Source organism: Heteronotia binoei, chromosome 6 (assembly GCF_032191835.1).
Source record: "Heteronotia binoei isolate CCM8104 ecotype False Entrance Well chromosome 6, APGP_CSIRO_Hbin_v1, whole genome shotgun sequence".
NCBI lineage: Eukaryota > Metazoa > Chordata > Lepidosauria > Squamata > Gekkonidae > Heteronotia > Heteronotia binoei.
The window spans coordinates 69,929,809-69,952,990 of NC_083228.1; the positions used below are offsets into that span (position 1 = coordinate 69,929,809).

At 45.1% G+C, this 23,182-nt stretch overlaps 1 protein-coding gene and 1 pseudogene across 4 annotated transcripts in view; one reads left to right on the plus strand and one right to left on the minus strand.

The window, feature by feature from the left end:
* LOC132573435 (uncharacterized) overlaps positions 1-10,279 on the minus strand; it is a 60,310-nt pseudogene extending 50,031 nt beyond the window's left edge.
* The window catches only part of SORCS1 (sortilin related VPS10 domain containing receptor 1), a 763,613-nt gene that overhangs the window by 323,351 nt on the left and 417,080 nt on the right, over positions 1-23,182 (plus strand). The window lies entirely within an intron of this gene.

Below are 23,182 nucleotides of genomic sequence, written 5' to 3' on the forward strand. Positions count from 1 at the left end.
GGGGGTTAGGGGTTTCTGCTTGGGGATGGGGCCTGGGGTGGAGGGGGGTTTGCCAATTTGCCCATATCTTACTTTAGTGAGAGGACTTTTAAAAGTGCAGTGTCCTTTTACTTTTACTTATTTGGGTGGCTTGGATTTCTTGGGGTTAGGGTGAAGGGTTTTTTTGGGGGGGGAGGAGTTGGTAAAGTTCCTGTATTGTTAAAAGTTAAGTTTTTTACTGTATTAAAAGGATTCTGTGTTTGATTCGTTGCTGCTGTGTTCTGCTGCTGTTGCTCCTTTTCTCTTCTGGTTCTTGGGGGGGTGCTGTTTGGCCTAATTTTCATTGTTTAAAAGGCCACTTTTTAACAGTTGAGTTTCTTGGCCTTCTCCTGTTGTCCCTTTTCCTAGTTCTGGTTTTGGGGAGGGGGGGAAGCTGGCACCTGGGTGAGAGACCCAAAACCAGCAGGCTTGTTGTGCTTTGCCAGCTCTCCCCGTGTTGTTTGGGGCAGGGCTGGAGAGCTGGCATCTGGGTTTGCTGCAGCAGGTCTGCAGAGCAGACCTTGAGCAGATTGTGTTTTGTGTGGCAGTGACGTTGGCAACTGGGTTTATATTGGTTCCAGGCCTGCAGGGTTCATAGAGTAGATAGAGGGATGTAGTTCATTTGGGTCCTATAGAGATTATCTGGTGTGAAGTTAGGTTTGGCTTTGGTGCCCCAGGAATTGGACACCCTGGTCCAATTTTTTTTTTTGGCCCTGTGGGTTTTGTGTGGGACAGTGCCCTGAAGCTGCACAGCAGTTTGGGTGGCTCTCCTCAAAACCTCCTGCTCCCCAGAGCCACTTTTCCCACGACAATTACAGTGAGGAAGTGGCTCTAATTGGTTTTTTCTCACCATTGGGAGCAGTGTTCCTTTTGGGGTGCCCACAGATGGGTACAGTCTTTTTGGGCCAGGGGGATTGCATCCTGGGGAGTCCCCTGAAGCTGCCCTGCAGTTTTGAGGCCTCTCCCTCAAACTCTCCTCTGGCCAGAGCCACTTTCCCCATAGCGATTATAGTGGAGGAAGTGGCTAATTGGGCTTTCCCCATCATTGTTGGCAATGGGCCTTTTGGGGAGCCGAAAAACAGGGACCCCCTGGCCCAATCTTTTTGGGACTTGGGGGATTTGTAGGGGAGAGTCCCCTGCAGGTTCCCTGCAGTTTTGGGGGCTCTCCCTCAATCCCCCTGCCCCCCAGTAGCCTCTAATTATGCCCTATGTTGCCATTGATTTCAATGGCCCCTAGGGTATAATGGTGGAATAGGGGCAGCCTCTTTGGGTGCCCCTGGAATAGGACCCCCTGGCCCAATCTTTTTGGGACTTGGGGGGTTTGTAGGGGAGAGTCCCCTGCAGGTCCCCTGCAAATTTGGGGGCTCTCCTTCAAACCCCCTCCCCTCCAGGCGGCTTCAAATACACCCTATTTGCCATTGATTTCAATGGCCCATAGAGAATAATGGGGCTGTATATTCGGAAATAGCCGCGCATCTACCGTATATTTGTCTATTCCGACTACGGAATTCAGAAATATTCGGGATTCTGAATTTTTCCCCCCTGTATACTTCCGAATCTGTGTAATTCCAATTTTATTTTATTTTTTGCACATCCCTAACATGATGCTGGAGAGAGCAATTCTCCACTCACACAGCAGCTTCCTGACCCTTGTGGCTATTACTCCTTATGGGTCCTGTGACCTCAGGAATAATCTTTCCATAGGTCAGTAACTGCTGTGTGGGGGCAGGAGGACCTATGGCTATCACTACTTTCTACTGATTAATTTCAGGATCCAACCCTCTTACCTATCGAGCCCACAATATATGTATAATCAGCCAATATTTACATGAGAAGAACTCCTACTATAATTATAATTAGGGCCTTTATAGCTGCACAAATCCATGCCCATTTTGTGCTTGATACAATTTCACATGGAAATGCAAAGTAAACAAAAAGAAAGGAAGAATATAGCTATAAAGATCATGCAGCCAAGGGTCCCATTACAAAATAATACTGGTCAGCTTTTCCAATATGTAGTGCAATTCATTCTACAAACTCTGTATTAATGCATTTGGCAAAGAGTTAAAAAAAACCCATTTGAAATCTCATATATTGTTCCCCTAAGTCTTGCTGAGTCAAATTGATCTTGGAAAAATAAACTAAAAACAAATGATTGCTAATTTGGAGGATTTCTTTTCCCTGAAACGGCTCCACAGAGAAGTTACCAGGAATGCAACATCCAAGCCTTGGATGTGTGTGTGTACTTTCTAATTATATGCTGGCTGTACAGTGCCTCCTGAGATGCCAATACACAATTGGCAGTTGCAATTCTGGGATATATTTCCTCACCAGATGTATTTCCCAGGCTGTGTTGACTCAAATAACTGCCTGTCTTGGAAAAAATAAACTCTGTTTAACAGCAAATAAATCTTCATGGTTTCTCTGGGTTTTATAACAGCATAGTTTGACATCATTAGAATGCCACTTTTTTTTTAGATCACTGTTTTGCCTTTAATAATATTGATTTTGTTTTTAAAATAATTCCTCCTTTTAAGACCAATGTAACTTTAAGTATCCAGGTCTTTTATTTTACTAGAAGGCATAAAAGCATCTACTGAAGCTTGGGCCTAAAATAATACATGCAAAGCCCCCGAAACTGCCAAATGCTGCTTTGGGCAATAAACAAATTGGTACAAGGGCTGATTTCACACAAAAATGCTTGAGAGCAAGTATCAGTGAGGGCTATAGCAATAGAACCAGCATGAAAATTTTGTCTACATTATTAACAAAACTATATGCAATTGAATAAGGCTTGGATCCAACCGGCAGGCATTCACTTAGGGCACCATCTGGGACAGGGGCGTAGCCAGGATTTTGTAGGTAGGGGGGCTTTTAAAAATTGGAAGGGGGGACTCCAATTTTTAAAAGCACCCCTGACCTTTAAAAAGTGGGGCCAGCAGCCCAGGTTTTCCTGCTTCTCACAGTCAGCCACCTTCAAGAAGAAGGGAGAACCACTGCCTCTTGCTCTCCTGTCCTTCAGGAGGATAGAGAGAGAGAGAGGTGGGTCTCTGCTTTTGTAGCCAACTTTAAAGCTATCTGCAAAAGCATGGAGACTGCTGCCTCTTCCCTTCTGCACTTCTCAGGCTAAGCAGGATGGGAGAGAGAGACAGGGCCAGCAGCTCCAGTCTCCATGCTTTTTCAGCTTGCTTTCAAAACATGGAGATCTACTGCCTCTTCCCTTCTGGAGAGAGAGGCAGGGCCAGCAGGTAGGGTTGCCAAGTTCAATTCAAGAAATATCTGGGGACTTTGGGGGTGGAGCCAGGAGACTTTGGGGGTGGAGCCAGGAGGAAGGGTGTGACAAACATAATTGAACTTCAAGCGAGTTCTGGCCATCACATTTAAAGGGACCACACATCTTTTAAATCCCTTCCCTCCATAGGAAATAATGAAGGATAGGGGCAACTTCTTTTGAGGCTCACAAAATTGGACCCCCTGGTCCAATCTTTTAGAAACTTGGGGGGTAATTTGGGGAGAGATACTGGATGCTATGCTGCAAATCTGGTGCCTCTACCTCAAAAAACAGCCCCCCCTCAGAGCCCCAGATACCCGCAGATCAATTCTCCAGAGTCTATACTCCTGTGTATAGTTTGCTGTAAGTTGTATCCTGCTATGTAATTTTGCATTATTTATTGGGTGCCATTAACATTTATGCTTTCCTTCAATACTGTTTTTCGGACTCCTGGTTGGTTCTACTATCCAAATTCTATTTCATAGTTTATTGAGCATACCATCCTATTGATTGCATTGAGTACTATTAAATGGCAGGCTATAATTAATGTACATTTAGGAGGGTAGCTGTATTGGTTTGAAGCAGAAGAACAAAGTCTGAGTCCAGTGGCACCTTTAAGTCCAAAAAAAGGTTTTATTCAAGGTATAAGCTCCCCTCCTGAATCTATCTTCATGGAATGCACCACATGAAGCTATGAGGAATTAAACTTTATCAACCTTACAAAGAAACTCACACTGTCGTACAGCTACAGCTTGATATTTCCTTTCTTACAAAATGCAAAAACCTGGACTTTTCTGAAGAAGTGTGCTTGTACCCAAAACGTTATACCTTGAATAAAACTTCATTTGTCTTAAAGGTGCCACTGGAGTCACACTTTGTTCTATAATTATGCAACGAAATAAAACAGAGACAACCCAAAAACTGCAGATGGGGGGAGCACTGGCCCAAATGTGTAGTACAGGGGTGTCCAAACTGTGGCTCAGAGTCACATGTGGCTCTTTCATACATATTGTATGACTCTCAAAGCCCCCCACCCCACCCCACCCCACTGACCAGTCTGAAGAAGGTATTTGTCTCTTTAAATCATTTCTCCAAGCTAAGCCAGCTGGTCACTTGAAGAATGCATTTAAAGTTAATGCTGCCTTCTTTCTACCTCTCCCTCCCTCCCTCTCTCCTCCTCTATTTATTTGCCTTCCTTCTTGTGGCTTTCAAACATCTGATGTTCATGTCTTGCAGCTCTCAAACATCCGACGTTTATTCTATGTGGGCTCTTACAATGAGCAAGTTTGGCCACTCCTGGTGCAGTACTTTGAATGATTTCTCTCATGTGATCATCCCTGGGACACCATGGTGGCTATTTATTTGATCAAATGTGTATCCTTCTCCTTCCCCCCCCTCCCCCCTGGAATGGGACTCAAGATGATTTCCAACATGTAAGAGACACTCGATAGAACGGTACAGACAGAAGATCCAATAAATTGAAAAGAAAATTAAAACAATGAGCAATCTATCCCAGATAATATATTTCCACCCTGCAGGAGGGCAGGATTCAGGGACGCAGGTGGCCTGGAGTCTGGACCCCCACCCCTCCACTCTTTTCCAAACCTCACAAGCAAGCCCTGCGGACACTCCACCCCCACTCGCCAAGGCAAGACAAAGGGAAACTCCGACAGAGAAGAACATCACCTTTGCTAGGGATGTAAACACCCCTTCTTCCCCCCGCACGTGGTGAGAGCCGGATTTCTTCCTTCTGAGACTGCAAGGACTTACTGGGGAGGGGACCTTCCTGGGCTCCGGCTGCAGGGCTCTTCCCACTTTGGCCTGTCTCAAGCCGCCACCTCACCCCCTAGTTCAGTTTCCCCTACGCCACCCCTCCCCCCGGCCTCTCTAGCAAACAGCTCGACTCTTTTAACCCTTCCGCGGCTGCAGAGCCCAGCAAGAAAAGCCCCGTGCCTTCCCTGTAAAGACCGCCCCCGCTGGACAGGGCTTCATTCAGCCCGGCTTCGGTCAGCGAAAGCCCTCTAGTGCGGCTCAGTAGGGCTGATCGTGAGTCACAGCCGTTTCAGAAAAGAGGGGGCTGAAGCTGGTTCCCAGTTTCTTCTACCTCTGCCCAATAATAAGGACTGGGAAACTCAATGTGGCAGAGTGGCACCAAAATTGGTGCCGTTTCCCCACCCCACCCCCCCATCCCCGCTTCTGGATTTTTGGAGAGCGGGGGAGGAGGCTGCAAATTCGGGGGTCCCCCGCCAGGGCAGGGGAGTTGGGAAGCCTACCAGCAGGCCAGGTCTCTGTGCTTTCACAGCCAGCTTTAAAGCCAGCTGTGAGAAGCAGGGAGACCTGCTGTGGCCACCTGTCATGCTCCCCTGTTTGGGAACTCTGAGTTAGGGGCCTCTGCTGGAAGTTGGGGGCCTGGCTCCCAGAGGCCCTTCTATGGCTATGGTTGTGATCTGGGAGTGCCCCATTTAAAAATCTTACTGGTGGCTGAGGCTTTTGCAGGATATTCAGCAGTGATGGCTCCATGGTGCCTCGGCAACTGGATTCCTGCTCAGCTGAAACTGCTGAAAGCAAGACATCTCAATCAAATCTTTATGCTCATTCTGCCAGGTGTTCCTTCACTAAAAAGTGGGCTTTTGTCTCTCATGCCCCTCCACCTTCAGAACACTCTTTAATATGTTTATTTTCCTTGAAACATGTGGGTTTATTCCTTAAATCTCATGTGCAATTGTTAACACCAATTGTGAACAAGACAAAATGAATGTAAATCACTCCTGTGATTGCACTGGCTACCTATTTGCTCCCTGACTCAATTTAAAGTGCTGGTTATTAATTTAAAGTTCATTACAGTCTAGGGATAGGGCTGTCAGGTTTTGTGCCTTACCACTCTCTCACCCCTGTCTCCTGCTGCTCTTCACTACAGTTTTTTTCCCTCTGGCAAACTAGTTATTAACTGGTTTCGCACACAGCTCACCTCGGAGTCATGCCTCTTCACTGCGCAGCGTCTGGTCGGATTTCCCACCATCTGCACCGGAGGAGCAGGAAGAGCTGCGGCTTCTGCCTCGCAAACGGAAACTGGGTTTTAGCGATTTCCATTTGCGATGCAGAAGCCGCGGCTCTTCCTGCTCCTCTGGAACAGATGGTGGGAAATCCGACCAGACGCTGCGCAGTGAAGAGGGACGTGACTTCGAGTTGAGTTGTGTGCGAAATCGGTTTATTACTCTTCATAATAAGAGTAATAACTCTGACCTTTGGCACCTTTAAGGGTCCTTCTCTGACACCTCAAAAGCCTTTGCAAGTCCTACTCTGCCAGACTACCAGTCTTTCCCTTGGGATAGTAAGCTAAATACAGGAACCTTTGTCCCTCTCAAGATGTGTTTCTTTTTTAGTACACAATCAGAGACTGCCCTTAATTTCTGGGATCAGTCTCCCACCAGAGTCTACAGTATTCAGAGCTACACCACAGTCATCCTGAAACTGACTTGGCTTCTGTGACATACTGTCACACACTTGAGAGCTTCACAACAGACACAGCTCTCTAATGCAGACCCTTTTCAACTGAACCACTCTCTCCAACTGCATCTCTGACTCCCAACTGCCACAATTTGACCATTAGAAGCAGTTGCCCAATCACAGTGAGTTCTGTGCCCTGTCACTCACTGAGAATCCGTCACAGCTATATTTAGGAAGGCATGCAAGACAGTTCTTTCCAAGGAGATTTGGTAGTAGGTGAATGGTTTCAGCAGGTTTGGCTATTTGTTTTGTTTTTAAATTTCTCTGTTTTCAGTTTGTTCATGAAAGCTTATATTTTGTATCCTTACAAATTGTTGTTGCATTGTTAGCTGCCTTGAATACAAGGAGAACGGAGGGATATAAATATTTTATAAATATAAATGTTTTTGCCCCCATTCACTGTCTAAATGATTTATCTAGCAACTTTTCCCATCATAAAAATAAAGGTAGCAAAATAAGGTCCCTAGGAGTTTCATATTCAGGTGATGACCAGACCCAGACCGGCAAGATTGCTGTTTAATGTGCCTAGCAACCACAGCTTAGGTCATATCCTCCCTGTTCTTGTCTTCCCCAATGTCAAAATGTGCATAGATTCTTGGGATCAGAGACCTCATTTTATTTATTAAGCTCTGTAAATCATCATGTACATAAATAGCAGTGTCTAAATAAATACTTCTCATATGTGAGATAGATAAGGAATTCAGAAGTTATCTACAGAATACAGTGACATACAGCTATTCATCTGGTCTATAGTATCCTATAACAATATATATTTAACATACCCAGTGCCATCTTCTCCTGATGCCAGTATATGCCAGTCATCCAGCAGGATTATCCATTTGGCCTTCTACATCATCAGATGCAGCAAACAGTTTTCAGAAACCCCTTCTTCTTGGGTGTCAGAATTTCAAATTCCCCAATGCCAAGCTGGTACCGAATTCTTTCCAGAAAATTCAGTTTGTGCAGAAACTCAGCTTCTGAAGACCAATGGATGTGGGAGGAAGCATATTATATCTGTGCTTTCCAGCTTTTACTGGCTTTCAGCATATTTCCAGGGCTAGATTAACTATGAAAACTGTGGCCATTTTGGAACTGTGCATTACCTTGAAGACAGCTTCAAGGCTTCATATCAGAGGAATTAAAATAATCCAGAATATGGATAGTGGGTTTGGCTTGAGGAGTGGCCTGATTTGCTAATATTGATAGTCTCCTGTAGCACTCAGTTTGACTGATTCCACTTGCCCTGCAAACCTATATTGGTTCTGTTGTCACAGCACTGCAAAGAATCTAGGGAACTGTATTTTGGTGGTGTGTTGAGAATTTTATTTATTTTCTTAGCAAACGTGTAAGAAATGGGGCTGCCCATTTAAAGATGTTCCCACCCTTTGCACTAAACAAAGTAAAATGAAAGACTCTTTTTCGGAGGGATTTGCTTGCCACACTAAGCAATCAAACAGATATCAGTGTTTATCTGAGGAGTCAGGGCTGTCTCAAATCCCTATTTTTCAACACTCACAATTAGATGAGGGTTAGAAGGAATAATTTAATTTTAGTGATTTTTTTTTAGTATTTATTTATTTAAAATATGCATTAGCTGTCTTTCCGCCTTGAAGCACTCAAGGTGGCTTACACTATAATAAAACAACCGTTATAAAATACATTAAAGACAAATGTTAAATCTCAATTAGGACTGCCAATAAATAAAAACTAAATAAGTCAAAAGCAGTCCTAAATAAAACAATGAAGGCCTTACTAAAACATACAATAAGCCACTGTATTAAATACAGGCTGCCATTGCAGATGGGGAAATTTCTGGAGATTTGGAGGTGGAGCCTGGTGAGGGCATGGTTTGGGAAGGGTGGGAACCTCAGCAGGTATAATGCGATGGTGTCACCATCTGAAGCAGCTATTTTCCCCCCAGAGGACCTGAGGGAGATCAGTTGTAATTTCAGGAGATCTGGAGGTTGGGAACTGCAAGTAAACATCATAGCAATCCTATAAATGCTTTGTTTCTTTTTATTTTTACAGATACATTTGACTTCTAATTCATCCTTAATAATAAAACTGTAGTGGTATTGGCAAAATAGAGTTTTACCATTGGTTGAAACCGGAGCTCCAGCAACCATTGGCCTATCACCCGTCATTCCACACCTCTGCACACCTAATGTCTCACTCTCCTGCCCCCAACCCACATCAGTCCCAGAATGCAACTGCCAAAACCCTCATATATGCTCTTGCCTCTGACAAGCACACATCTGAGACACTTCATTGACTGCTCACCCTCAGAAATCCTCACAAATGGCTCCCACTGTCCTGTGCCTTTCCAAACTGCCTCCAGGCTGCCAATGCCTATTTAGCTCTGCCAGACAACAACAGCACACTGCCTCTTCCCACCAATGGCTTTAAGCCCTCACAAACAGCCTCCAGTCCAGCAAGTACCTCAGCCGGCCCCTATGGCACACACAGGTGGCTGACAACAGTGCCCAGTCTAGGGTTGCCAAGTCCAATTCAAGAAATATATGGGGACTTTGGGGGTGGAGCCTGGAAACATTGGGGTGGAGCCAGGAACAAGGGTGTGACAAACATAATTGAACTCCAAGAGAGTTCTGGCCATCACATTTAAAGGAACAGCACACCTTTTTAAATGTCTTCCTTCCATAGGAAATAATGAAGGATAAGGGCACCTTCTTTTGGGGCTCATAGAATTGGACCCCCTGGTCCAATCGTTTTGAAACTTGGGGGGTACTTTAGGGAGAGGCACTAGATACGATATTGAAAAATTGGTGCCTCTACCTCAAAAAACAGCTCCCCCAGAACCCCCAAAACCTCCAGATCAATTCCCCATTATTCCAAAACACATTAATTATATACTTGGCTAAAATTAAACATTATGTTTTATATATAACCTGTTGTACTTTGGTGACCATATCCTTGTACATCACAGCCATATTTCCATTCATGGTGTTAATTAACGCAGATACAATAATCTCAGATTGCAGAGTGGTGAAACCATTTTCCTCCATAAGGCACATAAGGGCATGGGTGTCAAAATAAAGCTTCTTGCTTCCTGATGGGGGGGGGCGGGGAACTCGCCTTACTGGTTTCTACGTGTAGGGGCGATGCACAGATGCTGATATCTTGCTGTTTGGAGGCGAGGGAATGACCCCCATTGAGGCTGAGGAAACGGCTCCTCCTCGCCCCGAACACGCCGATGCTCTCGTGGCATGAAAAGCCACGTGCTGCTGAACTTGCGCGGCCATTGGTCTTGAGGCTGGCGGAAGCCAGGAGCTTGCCGCCAGCTCCCGGTGAGCCGTTACTACTCCTCCGCTTCCAGTCTCCTAGGCAACGGTGCTAGACCGCCGAGCGTATGATGACATTACGTGAGGCACCAGAAAGGAAAGCTCCTCACTCCCGCTGGATAAGGAAGACCCTCTTCCTGCCACCCACAACCACTATGATGGCTGCGGCCTGACCTCTCACCATCCCGGCTCTTCAGATCCCCAGCGGGGATCGGTGGGAAGGGAAGGGGGGAGGAGAAGCTGCTGGGATCAGGGCTGGGTGGGAAGGGCCGCCATTCCCCCCCCCCGCTTTCCAGATTTTTGGGGAGCGGGGGGAGGAGGCTCCAAATTGGGGGTCTCCAGCCCAGGCGGGGGATTTGGGAAGCCTAGCCCAGTCCTTTTCTCTCTCACAAATGCCCTTAGCGGACTTCACACAGGGCCTTGCCCCTCTGCTACACACTCCACAATGTAGCTGGGACCTCTGCTGCCAACAATAATAAATAATATTTATTATTAATATAATAAACAAACAAATAAATAAATAACAGCACTCTGACTCCCCCTGCAAGGCCTACAAAACAGCTCTCCAGGTTGCTGGTCGCTCTGGACTGCTTCCCAAGTTCAGGCAGCATCGATCACTCTCCTCTGCCCTTCCAAGGCTATGCTCACAGCCCGGCTCCTGTACATCCACCTCTAACATGGCCTCAGAGTTGCTGCCACAAAAGCCCTCTCCCAATCCCTCAACAGTACACAACACTTTCAAAAGGCTCTCCTGACACATCCTGACAATTCCTCACTGGCCCAACCTCTATCAAGGTACACAGCAACTGCTGAAGCCATTAATGCCTGTGTCAGCCAGGCTGGGGGTGGGGTGGGGTTGATACTATGCTGGATTGCCCAGTGAGGATTTTGTGCTGAGGAGGGAGAGAGTTGACCTCTATTGAGAAATACTTTACATTGCACAACACAGGCAGGGGTTGTGCCTTGGGGATGAAGCCAGGCCATGGGGGGAGGGGCTTTCAACAATGCATTGCACAGGCAGAAAGGCAAAATCACACAACATCACTAGCCTCTGCACAAAATTCCATTAATATCTCAAATAATCGTTGTCCTTTACAATTGCTGTCTTGCAATAGAGAGAAAATACCTTCATATTCTCTGCAACTGACATTGGGAGACTGTTAAATCCAGAGGGATGACAACAGCAGGGGCTGCAGCTCAGTGATACAGCATCTGTTTGCCATGCAGAACCTTGCAAGTTCAATCCCTGCTTTGTTCTTTAAAAAACTCTGAATGAGACACCAAGAGCCTTCTACCACTCTGAGTGGACAAAGCTTACTTTGCAGGACCAGGGGTCTGCTCCTGATAAGGCAGGGGGAAAGAGGCCTTTTCAAGGCCTATTTTACCCTTTGAGGCAGAACTCCTTGGGCCTATTCCTGACTACTGCTGCCAGCTCCAGGTTGGTGGGAAATTTCTGGAGATTTTGTTGTGGAGTCTAAGGAAGTCAGAGTTTGGAGAGGTGAGAGGGCTTGACTGAATATAATGCCATAAATTCCATCCTCCAAAGCAGTTCTTTTCTCTAGGCTGGGGACAGAGATCTGTTGTCTGGAGTCCAGTTGTAATCCCAGGAGATTTTCAGCCTCCACCTGGAGGTTGGCTACCTAGGCCACTCGCTGGGTGACTTGATGTCACTTGACTGGCATGAATTAACTAGACTTGGCTGCTTGCTCCTGTTCAACAGGAACGACCCCCCCCCCACATGACAGCCAGTGTGACATAGCAGTTGTCAATTTCAGGAGACTTGAGGGGTGGAACCTGGAGAGGGTGGGTTTGAGGAAAAGAGGAGGCTCAGACAGGTACAATGCCATAGATTCCACCCCCAAATCAGCCATTTCCTCCTGGGAAGTTCCTAAATGTTAGGAACTAGATAGTAAAGAGGATAAACAGAGATAGGGTCCTAACCAGTGTTCCCTCTAAGCCACTGTTGTCAGTCTCCATGAAATGAAGTGAGTTCAGCCAGCTCTGAATCAACCAAGAACACTTTATTGCAAGAAGAATCAGTCACAAACAGCACAGGCACATCACCATCATATACATTGTGGCTGAGGTAAACACACCCTTTTATTTGGTGGCAATCCCTCCTATTAGTCTCTCCAGGATCCTTCATTTGCATTTCTTTGAAAAAAATGCCTCATGTCCTAATTGGCTGATTTAAGAGAGCAGCTAATCAGAATGCAGGCATCAGGATCCTGGAGAGTAATGGAAGCATGCTTCACCTCAGGCCTACTAACACTGCAAATACACAACAGGCCTACTAACAGTGAACACAGCAAATACATAACACTCCTGGTGAAGGCTGGAGATCACTCAGAATTACAACTGCTCTACAGATGGCAGAGATCAGTTTGTCTTTAGGTGGAGGGGCGGGGAGTGAATGCCTTCACTTGAGTGGGTGGGAAGACAGCAAGGGTGGATATAGGCTTCCCAAACCTCCCACCCTGGTGGGGGAACACTGGATTTTCAGCCTCCTCCCCCGCTCTGCAAATATTCGGAAGCGGGAGGGGGGACGATGCTTCCCCCTCACAGCGCCGGGCCGCCGCCGCAGCAACACCAGCGCAGCGCCACCACCACAAGCGCTGCTGGCCCAGGCACAGGCAGCAGCCACCGCCATCACCGCGGCTGCAGCCCGATCTACAGGCTGCCAGTGCCTGAGGAGAGCAGCAGAGGGTCTCCTCTCCCCCCCCCCCTTTGATCCTGCCTTCTGGGAGGGACTTGCGAGATTTTTTTTTACAATAAATACCAATTGCCCTTTCCTTCCGAGGAGCGGCTGTAGCTGGGAAGGAGCGATCGGGAAAGTCAAAGGGAGGAAAGGTAAAACAGAAAAATAACAACCCCATGCAAGCCCCCCCCCCCATCTGAGGCTGCCAGTTACAGGCCGTTTTCCAAATCGACACCCCCGGTTGAGATCTTTTCGCCCTCAACCCCGAAGAGAAGCTAAAACCGGCATGAGGAAGCCCGCGCCTGCCTGCACTCTTTGCTTTCTTCCTGAGTGAGAAGGAAGCCGTCCACTTTCTTAACGCTTGCAAGGTCTGGGTAAAGTTAGAGAGTCCAGCGGCTCCTTTAAGACCAGCAAAGTGCTATTCAAGGTATGAGCTTTCGTGTGCACGGCACGCACACCTCAAATACGCAAGGTCCGGGTAAATAATTTTAAAAGCACATTATGCAGTGGAAAAAAGGCCAGCAAGGCATCGCAACCAGCCAGGCAAGACTGCCTCTCTAGTGAGAGAGAGCATGTGACTTACCAGACTGGGGAGGGAACTGACTGCTGGGCATTCATTATTCCCCATGGAAACCGATTCCCAAAGGGAATAATGGAGAATTGATCAGCGGGTATCTGGTACTCTGGGGGGGGGGCTGTTTTTTGAGGTAGAGACACCAGATTTTCAGCATAGCATCCGATGCCTTTCCTCAAAAGACCCTCCAAGTTTCAAAAAGATCTGACCGCGGAGTCCAATTCCGTGAGCCCTCAAATAAGGTGCCCCTATCTTTTATTAATTCCAAGGAGGGAAGGCATTGAAAAGGTGTGTGGTCCTTTTCAATGTGATGGACAGAACTTCCTTTGGAGTTCAATTATGCTTGTCACAACCTTGCTCCTGGCTCCACCCCAATGTCTCCTGGCTCCACCCCCAAAGTCCCCAGATATTTCTTGAATTGGACTTGGCAACCCTAGGTGGATAGCACTCACCCACCGCCTCTTTCTTGACTCTGTTGTATTTTTTCCCACAACAGGCCATATTCCTAGTCTTTCACAATGAACCATGTGGTGCATATGTTTACACCCATTTTTCTACCCTGATCTGTCAGAAGCCAGAGCTGCTCTCTCCACAGCACTGGCACACTGGACTTGAATGGCTTGCATCTCTATACTTCTTTATAGGCACATTTTTGTGTACTGAAGCAACAACAAACACCCAGTTCCATTTGGCTGGAAGCCCCTTTATTAACAGTAACTTTAGTGCAGGTAACTTGGATACTGAAATAAGGAATAACGATACTTAGCTAAGCTGTTCTAGGGTCATCCCGGCATGGTTGTGCAGATTCTTAGAAAGCCCTGCACTCAAGTAGGCTGTTAGTAGAGAGACTGAGAAAAGACACACTGAGTCCCTCCTGTACTCTTGCTTGCTCTGAAGCTCTTAAAGAGACATATATAATCCTTGGGTGCAATGTTAATACATCTTGCTTGTGTTTTTTCTTTGATTGTAGTACAATATTGTTGATTGTGTGGGCAGGCTCAGAGTGAGCATGGGATCCAGGGCTTTTTTAAAAAATGGGAAAAGAGGCGTCAGAACTCTCAAGAAGGAAATGAAGGAGAAACACATAGGTGTTCCTTATGGACTTTAAAACATTTTTTTTGAGAATTTTGTTTCCACTAAGAGGCTCCAGAACTCTGTTCCACCAAGTTCCCCCAGAAAAAAAATCCCTGGATTAATCTTTCCTTTAGGCAGAGCATTTACTCCCTTCTGGCTTTGTAATTAATATGAACTTGGTCCAGATCTATAATAATGGCCAAGTATGAACAGATTGGGCCTGGATTTGCTTTTGGACAGTTGGTACATTGTTTTTGCTAATCCAACCTGGAGATCTTTCACAAGCAGGCTTTCTTATGGCTTACTCTTGGGCCAAAAGCATGAGAATATCTTTTGTGTGAGATTCTGGCACTTGTATTTTGATGTCTGGGACAAACTACCCAAAGCTGAGAGCTACAAGAAACTGAAATCAAGCACCTGGTTCATTTTGAATTTGAACAAAGTCTGGGTTTATTTAGTACATGATTTGAATGTGCTCCATCCCTAGGGATGATTATTTCTGTACAAATGCTAATATTTATCCTTTGTTCACTGCATAAGGACACATAATAGTTTACCATGGGGGGGGGGAGGGAATGCACCAAGTACTAAAATAGATTAGATAATAGTTGTGTTAGACATTTTATAATTAGAATCACAATGGAATCATAAGATTTTAATACAAATATACTAGCCTGAAACCTGTGCTTCGCTATGGCATTTAACTACTTTTAATTTTAGTTAGTTTGTTTTAGGTAGAAAGGGTGTTTCAATTTTGGAAGATTTATAAACTCAGTCGCCATACTGGCCGTTAAGAAGCGTAATTTGGTTTAGAGCAGACTTCCCCTTTTGGTCTGCACAACAATCCCATGAAGTAGTCTGTGAGTGGTCTGAAATCACAGTGTGGACCTATGCAGGAGGGAAGCAAGTAGGGTTCCCAAATCCCCCGCTAGGCCTGGAGACCCCCGATTTGGAGCCTCCTCCCCCCCGCTGGCCATAAAAGGGAAAGCGGGGGGAGGGGAGGGGGAGAATGGCAGCCAGCCCCGATCGCAGCAGCCAGAGCTCTTCCCTTTTCTCAGGCTGCTTCCCGCCCCCAGTCAGCTGGCCGGTGAAGGGAGGGGAGCCCAGCCACGCCCCCAAAGGACCATGTGCCTTTGCACCTCCGGAGGTGAGTGAGTTCTGCCGGCTTCCTATTCCATGCCATAAAGTGCCCAGCTGGTGTGCCTGTGTTGCTGTGAGAAGCTGGCAGCAACTCGTGAGTACAGAGTCCCCTGCATCAGATTTGCCAGAAACGGGGGGGGGGGCAGGGGGGAGGGGGTGGAGAGGGAAACGTCTTCTCATAGGGTATAATGGGGAATTGATCTGGAGGTTTCTGGGGGAGCTGTTTTTTGAGGTAGAGGCACCAAATTGATCTGGAGGCTCTGGGGGAGCTGTTTTTTGAGGTAGAGGCACCAAATTTTCAATATAGTATCTAGTGCCTCTCCCCAAAGTATCCCCCAAATTTCAAAACGATTGGACCAGGGGGTCCAATTCTATGAGCCCCAAAAGAAGGTGCCCTTATCCTTCATTATTTCCTATGGAAGGAAGACATTTAAAAAGGTGTGCTGTCCCTTTAAATGTGATGGCCAGAACTCTCTTGGAGTTCAATTATGCTTGTCACACTCTTGTTCCTGGCTCTGCCCCAATGTCTCCTGGCTCCACCCCCAAAGTCTCCTGGCTCCACCCCCAAAGTCCCCAGATATTTCTTGAATTGGACTTGGCAACCCTAGAAGCAAGCTCAGCAGGGTATAATGACACAGAATCCACCCTGCAATGCAGCCATTTTCTTCAGGGAAGATGATCTCTGCTGTCTGGAGAACAGTTGTAATTCTGAATGATCTCCAACCTGGAGAGTGACAACAATGGTTCCCCAGGATGAAATGGTTGGTTTAGAGGATGGGGTCTATGGCATTGTATCTGAAAGCAACACCCTCAGGACGCTAAGGTTCTTTGACTTGTTTGGTTAGCCAATTGAAGTCACACACTAAGATAAAATCCAGGCGGCAAGAGGGTTAACACCCCACCCCCCTTTTTTCCAAATAAGGGACAACATGCAACCAAAAGTTTAGCTCAGGTGCTCACTGAGCAATAGTTGTATTCCAGTTTTTATACTCTTGGTTCGCCTCCCATTTTACATCATCTTTGACATCACTTACTAATGAGTATTTCAATTTTCCTTGTTTCCACCATCCATTAATTATTTTACATTTGACAAACAAGATGTTTCTGGCTTTTATTGTCCTTTTATCCACAGGTGTCTTATCAAAATCTCTTTGTTAAAAATGAAATATATTATTCTTTTCTGGACAGAGTCCTTCATGTTATTTTAGTTGGCTATTTTCCCAAATGTTCCATCTCTAAAAACATACAGGCTTAAATACATATTACAAACAAAAAATATTTTTTCTGCCATTAATATAATTCCTTTATATTAACACATGCTTATGAAACATGCAAGCATGTTTATAAAGTACTCCTATATGGAAAAAAATTCAGCCATTTCTTAGAAAAATCAAACTTCTTACATGCATCTTTCAGTTTCACAATAGTTCATGGCATAGAACGTCTTTTTCTTTCTTGAATACATAACTCATAAGGGAGCTCTTATTTTTTTTAAATAGTAATGTTTCCTTTTTAAAATAAAAGTTTACAAATAAGCCATTCTTCTTTTAGCTACTTGAGAGTCCTCTCTGTACAGTAAAATCTAAATTCTGTTGATCCAATTAAATTGTATTGTCAATGTCTTATGAATTATTTCCGTGTTAAAATACTCCCACAGGATACAGGTATCTGCGATGGCAATTTGGTCCCTCTTACTGAATATCTGTTCATTAATTTCTGTTGTCAATCTGGGAATCTTGTCTTAGCCTTGTGCTTTAATTGGCTGAAAATACTTTCATTTAGAAAAGATTACCTTTGCTTGTTAAAATAATGCTTATTATAGCAGTTTAATTCCTTCATAGTAACCTTTCTATTAAACAAACAGCCTGTTAACTTTAAATGATTAGGCTTTGCTTAAACTGCTGTGTGTGTGTGTGTGTGTGTGTGTGAGCTACAGTTCAAGCCCCAGCCAAAACCCCTGTACCTAAAAATTTAAATTTGGGAAGAACTTTCTTTTCATGTTGTCCACAGCCACTAAGAAACTATTTTTAGGACATTGACCCACTAAGGGGGTGAAAAAAGGAGTAAAATGTGTTTCTCCATAAGGATACATTGTGGAAAGGAGGCTGCTGTCTCTTCCCCCACTCACAGAGACAGTTACAGCAAATGGTCATTTGCATAATCTGCCTGGACATCATCCCCAACATTCTAAAGCTCACTAGGTTTGCCAATCTTCCTGAGGAGCCTGGCTGGTCTGAATTACAAGACAATTCTTTTGACCTACAAACATGGTTGGTGTGTGGGAGTAGGTGAGATAGGTGGCCACCTAGGGCACCACCTCACCTACAGGGCACCTCTGGGCACACCCTCCCCACCGCTCTTGGCTTCCCAGGTTGCAAACCCAGGAAGCTGAGAGCAGCAGGACAGTGTGTCAGTGTGTGCTGTCCTCTGTGGTCAGCTTCCCTCACAAGGAAAGTCCAGCTTGGAGGAGAATGTGCCCCATCTGGCAGTTCTTGCCTCAAAGGCAAAAGCAGCTGGACGGGGCATTGGCACAGCTCTTCCACGCCCCTGCTCATCTTGCATCTGCAGATGGGGGTGCGGTGGCAGGGCAGGCATGGTAGGTGCTGGCCTGGAGTGCCTGAGGCCCTAGCGCTGGGCCTGCCTACAAATCAAGCCCCAGCCAAAACCCCTGGACCTAGAGACTTGAAATTTGAGGAGAACATTCCTTTTATGATGTAGACAGACACTAAGAAAGGATTTTAAGGAATTCACCCACTAAGGGGGCAAAAAGGAGTAAAATCTGTTTCCCCATAAGGATGTGTGGCTTGGAGGCTGCATCCCCCACTCACAGAAACAGAGCAAAAGGTCATTTTCATAAACCGCCTGATTGGATGTCACCCTCAACATTTTGAAGCTCAGTAGGCTTGCCACTCTTCCTGTGGAGCTTGGCTGGTCTGAGTTACACTTACAGCAAAACAACTGACACCATACCTATCCCCCCCCCCCAAAAAAAAATAGTTGGAACACAGAGACTATTCGCATATGAGGCCTGATGGGTCCTCACCCTGAACATTCTAAACAGTATGCATTTCCTATTGCTGTAATTCTATTTAGGATGGCATTGTTAGAGTGGTATCAGTTGCATCAAAGAAGGTCCATCTAGTCCATGCCTGTTTTGTATTGTCTGTGTTCTTGCTTGTTTGTAAAATTATGTGCAGTTGGGGGAAATACAATATCTGTTAACCTGTCATTGGGGGTGGAGGTACTTGCCACTAACTGTTTCTGATTTCCTACCCTCTGGAAACAATATGTCTTGTGTTTAGCAAGATTGTTTCCCTTCAAGTAAGAATGAGAGGATTTCTCCAGTCTTGCTCTTTTATTATTATGGAAGTTTTGTTCGTGCTGAATTCTACTTCTCCTTAATTTTAGTTGAATTGGATAATTTTGTAAAATTAATTTTGAATTTAAATCATGTGAAGCATATCACCATTACCAGTGTCGTCAGTTCACGTGTGTCTTTCCTAGAGATGTAAAATTTCTGGATTTTTTTCCATTCCCTCCCTGAAAAAAATGAAACTTATGGGGAAACCACAATATTGATACCCTTTCAGATTGAAAGTCACTTCCATTGCTATGGTTCTCTTTTAAATCCTTGTAAGATTTTTTACCGTCTTCAGGGTACTTCTGATATACAAGCATGTTTTGTCATCATAGTAGCGTTTGGAAAAGCATATTTCATTTGACAGGTTTTGCAAATTACATCTTTTTTCTTAGAATAACTTGCAGTGTGGAAACATTTCAAAATGCTAGATGTTGGTCTCACCATTTGACTGAGGGGAGGAAAACAGAAAATGATTTAGAAGTAACGGCCAGCTTGCAGGTAAACACCATGCTATGGTCGGGGGAGGGAGTTGCATCAAAGAAGAAAATTGGTAGGAATTAAGTTATGATTTCAATAAGGATTAGGAAGTTAAACTAACATAGTTAAGATATGGTTCAATTTTCTGAACTCAGATGAATTTAAGCTATTAAGTTTTCAATTAAGTATAGTTTCAGCTCCTTTGATTGCTCTGAGGTACCTTCTAGCAACCTTTGATTCCTAGCTCAGAAATAGATCCACCAACTATACTAGCAAGATGAAGCCCACAAACAAAAGGGAAACTGAAACTTTTCCCCTTCTCTTGTAACAACTGCAGTTCCACCTGGAGACGGAAATGCATCTTTCTCTTGTATTTGAGAACTCTGCCCTGGGTCTTCTGAACTTGGCCTTAGAAGCTGTGGCAGGATGGTTGAGACAAAGTAGATTGAAGCTTAATCCAGCTAAAACAGAGGTCCTGTACCCGGGCCGGTGGGGTATTAAGATTAGGAATCCAGCTCTCACCCCTGGACAGTGCATCTTTAGTGCCAGCTCAGAAGGTGAAGAGCTTAGGAGTGACACTGGATGCCTCACTTTCAATGGAGGCAGAGATCACAGCAGTTGCTTGGTTTGCCTTTTATCATCTTTGGCAGGCCAGGCAGCTAGTGGGTCAATGCAGATGCAAACGGAGTAGCCAGCAGTTGGACAAAAGAGCTTGCTACAATGCCCGCACATAACAAAGGTTTGTTCCTGTCAGCCATTGAGAAGAGCACTGGACACAAAGAAAAAGCTAAAGACTTAATCCCATTATGAACATCCCCATTGTGTTAGCTATGGTGTTACAGTAGATTATAATGTGGCTCTAAATTGACCAATTATTTTCTTTGTTTAAGGTACTTTACCTTAAGTAACCCCCTTATGACTTGCTAATCCTATCAAGCCTCTGGGAGCCTTCCCCTGTCCACCCCTTTTGGTGACATAAGTAGTCACATGTACTGGCGTCACTGCAGTGTCACAGGTCACCTGACTTACTGATCACACACCACATGACCTCATCACCTGAGGGCACAGATTTGTCTATATCAAGGCCAGCACATGGCCAGTTCTGTGTGTCTTGTCTTACCCTACCACAGACTTGCACCCTCAAACTCTGGACTACTTACCCTATCACAGACTTGAACCCCCAAACTCTCCACCTTCATGCCTTCTGCTTCAAAGATCCATGGACCAGATTGTATCACCCCCCCCCCCTACAATATTCCTAAACATCCATCTATTCCTCACCACTTATTTCCTAGTCTCTTGTTATGGGTGTTTGATTGTTTATATGTGATTGTATCTTTACATATTTTTCTAAGTAAACATTTCATTTTATAAAACTATTTTACTGTTGGCATTTCATTCTGAAACTGGACATCCATAAATTGGCAAAAGATCTCTCCTAAGCTGTACCAGGGTCTCCTCTGCTAATTCCCCCATCTAAGAGGAGATCAACAGCAATTTGGCTAGCAACCTGGGCCTCCATAGAAAGGGAGGCATCCAAGGTCATTCCCAAGCTCTTTACCTTCTGGGCCAGTGTAAGTAGCACACCAGCCAGGGCTGGGAGCTGGATACCTGACCCTACTCCACCTCAGCCAAGGTACAGAACCTCTGTTTTAGTTGGATTAATCTTAAACCAGTTCTGTTGCAACCATCCAGCCATGGTTCCCAAAGCCTCAGCCAGATAATCTGGAGCAGTGTCTGGACAGCTGTCCATTAACAGATAGAGCTGGGTATTATCCACATATTGGTGACAACCCAGCCCCAAACTGCAGGCTAACTGGGCAAGGGGCTGCATATAGATGTTGAACATCATTGGTGAGATAATTGCCCTCTGAGGGACACCACATACAAGTGGATGCTGTGACACCCCTTTGTCCCTGAGCATGGAGAAAGGAGGAGAATCACTGTAAGTCAATCCCAATGAACTCCAATGTCGGTGAGGCGGTAGGTCACAAGATCATAATCGATTGTGTCAAATACTGCTGAAAGATTGAGAAGCGACAGCAGTGCCAACCCACTTTGGTCCAGATGCCTCCAGAGGTCATCTGTAAGAAGGACCAATACAGTCTCTGTGCCATGGCCAGGGTGGAAGCCGGACTGGAATGGATCAAGGATAGATGCATCCTTCAGGAAAGCCTGAAACTGCTCAGCCACAACTTTCTCAACCACCTTACCCAAGAAGATGAAGAAGAAGAAGATATTGGATTTATATCCCGCCCTCCACTCCGAAGAGTCTCAGAGCGGCTCACAATCTCCTTTACCTTCCTCCCCCACAACAGACACCCTGTGAGGTGGGTGGGGCTGAAGAGGGCTCTCACAGCAGCTGCCCTTTCAAGGACAGAGCTATGGCTGACCCAAGGCCATGCTAGCAGGTGCAAGTGGAGGAGTGGGGAATCAAACCAGGTTCTCCCAGATAAGAGTCCGCACACTTAACCACTACACCAAACTGACTCTCCCAGGAATGGAAGGTTTGAGACTGGGTGGTAGTTGGCCAGGACCACAGGGTCCAGTGTTGGTTTCTTTAAAAGCAGGTGAATCACCACTTCCTTCAGCCCCAAATTCCCCAGATAATGGAATAATAGAACAATGGAGAATTCCTGATATAGCAGATCATGCAATTCAGAGCTCCAAAATTAGGTAGAAGCTTTGGCTTTCAGTAATTTTGCAAGTAGCCCTGCCTTTAAGAGAGAGTACTTAGAATGTCTGTGAGTGAAAAGTGTTCCAGTTCACATGATAGTTTATTCAACACAGTGTATTCTCATTGTGATACATTACACAGATTTAGGAAAATAGTACTAAAGATTCAGATTGTTACTTGCAAACAATTTAATGTGCCTCAGCTTAATTGACCAAGTATTCAGTCCTTGCTAGTAGGTTAAAGTTGCACTTAACTGTTAATTTCACATGACCACATGGGATTTCTGATACTGCACTTTATGCAACATTTCTGGGGTCCATTCTGATTTATAAGCTTAGTTTCAAATCTGTTTGTTATATGTCTGAATATTCACCAATTTAGATGAGTCATATGGAGTTGCTAGTAATGTATAAGGATTGACATAGAGACCATATAGCCACCACTGTTTTTTCAGTGTGAAAGATGCCCTCAGAAAGTTTACAAGTGAAATAATTTTCTTTCTTTACTGTGATGAGCAGAATAAAGAGATTCTATTGTTAACTATCAAGGCTAATGCTTAATATGGATGTATCTTCCATTAATCGGTTTAATACACTTAAAACACATCTCAGCTAATGGCTGTCATAAAATCAGCAGCAAACAATAATACTTTATTTTGGTTGTCTTCATTAATGTCAATCATTATGATGTTACAAGGGAGAATAGTATATTTATGTTAATTAGGGTTGCGAGGTCTGACTAAAAATATCTGGGGAATTTGGGGGTGGAGCTAGGAGACTTTGGGAGTGGAACCAGGAGCAAGGGTGTGACAAGTACAATTGGACTCCAAAGGGAGTTCTGGTAAACACATTTAAAGGGACTGCATGTCAATTCTCCATTATACCCTATGAGAATCAGTCTCCATAGGATACAATGGAGTGCCCAGCAGACATTCCTCCCCTTGCTTTCTGATAACCCTGAAGTGGGGGGAGGGCCTCCAAACTGGGGTGTCCCCTGCGCCCAACTGGGGATTAGGAAGAAAAGCAACAGCTCTGTGCACAATAAGCCTCTACTTTCAATTCCAATAAAGACTATTAACCAAGAATT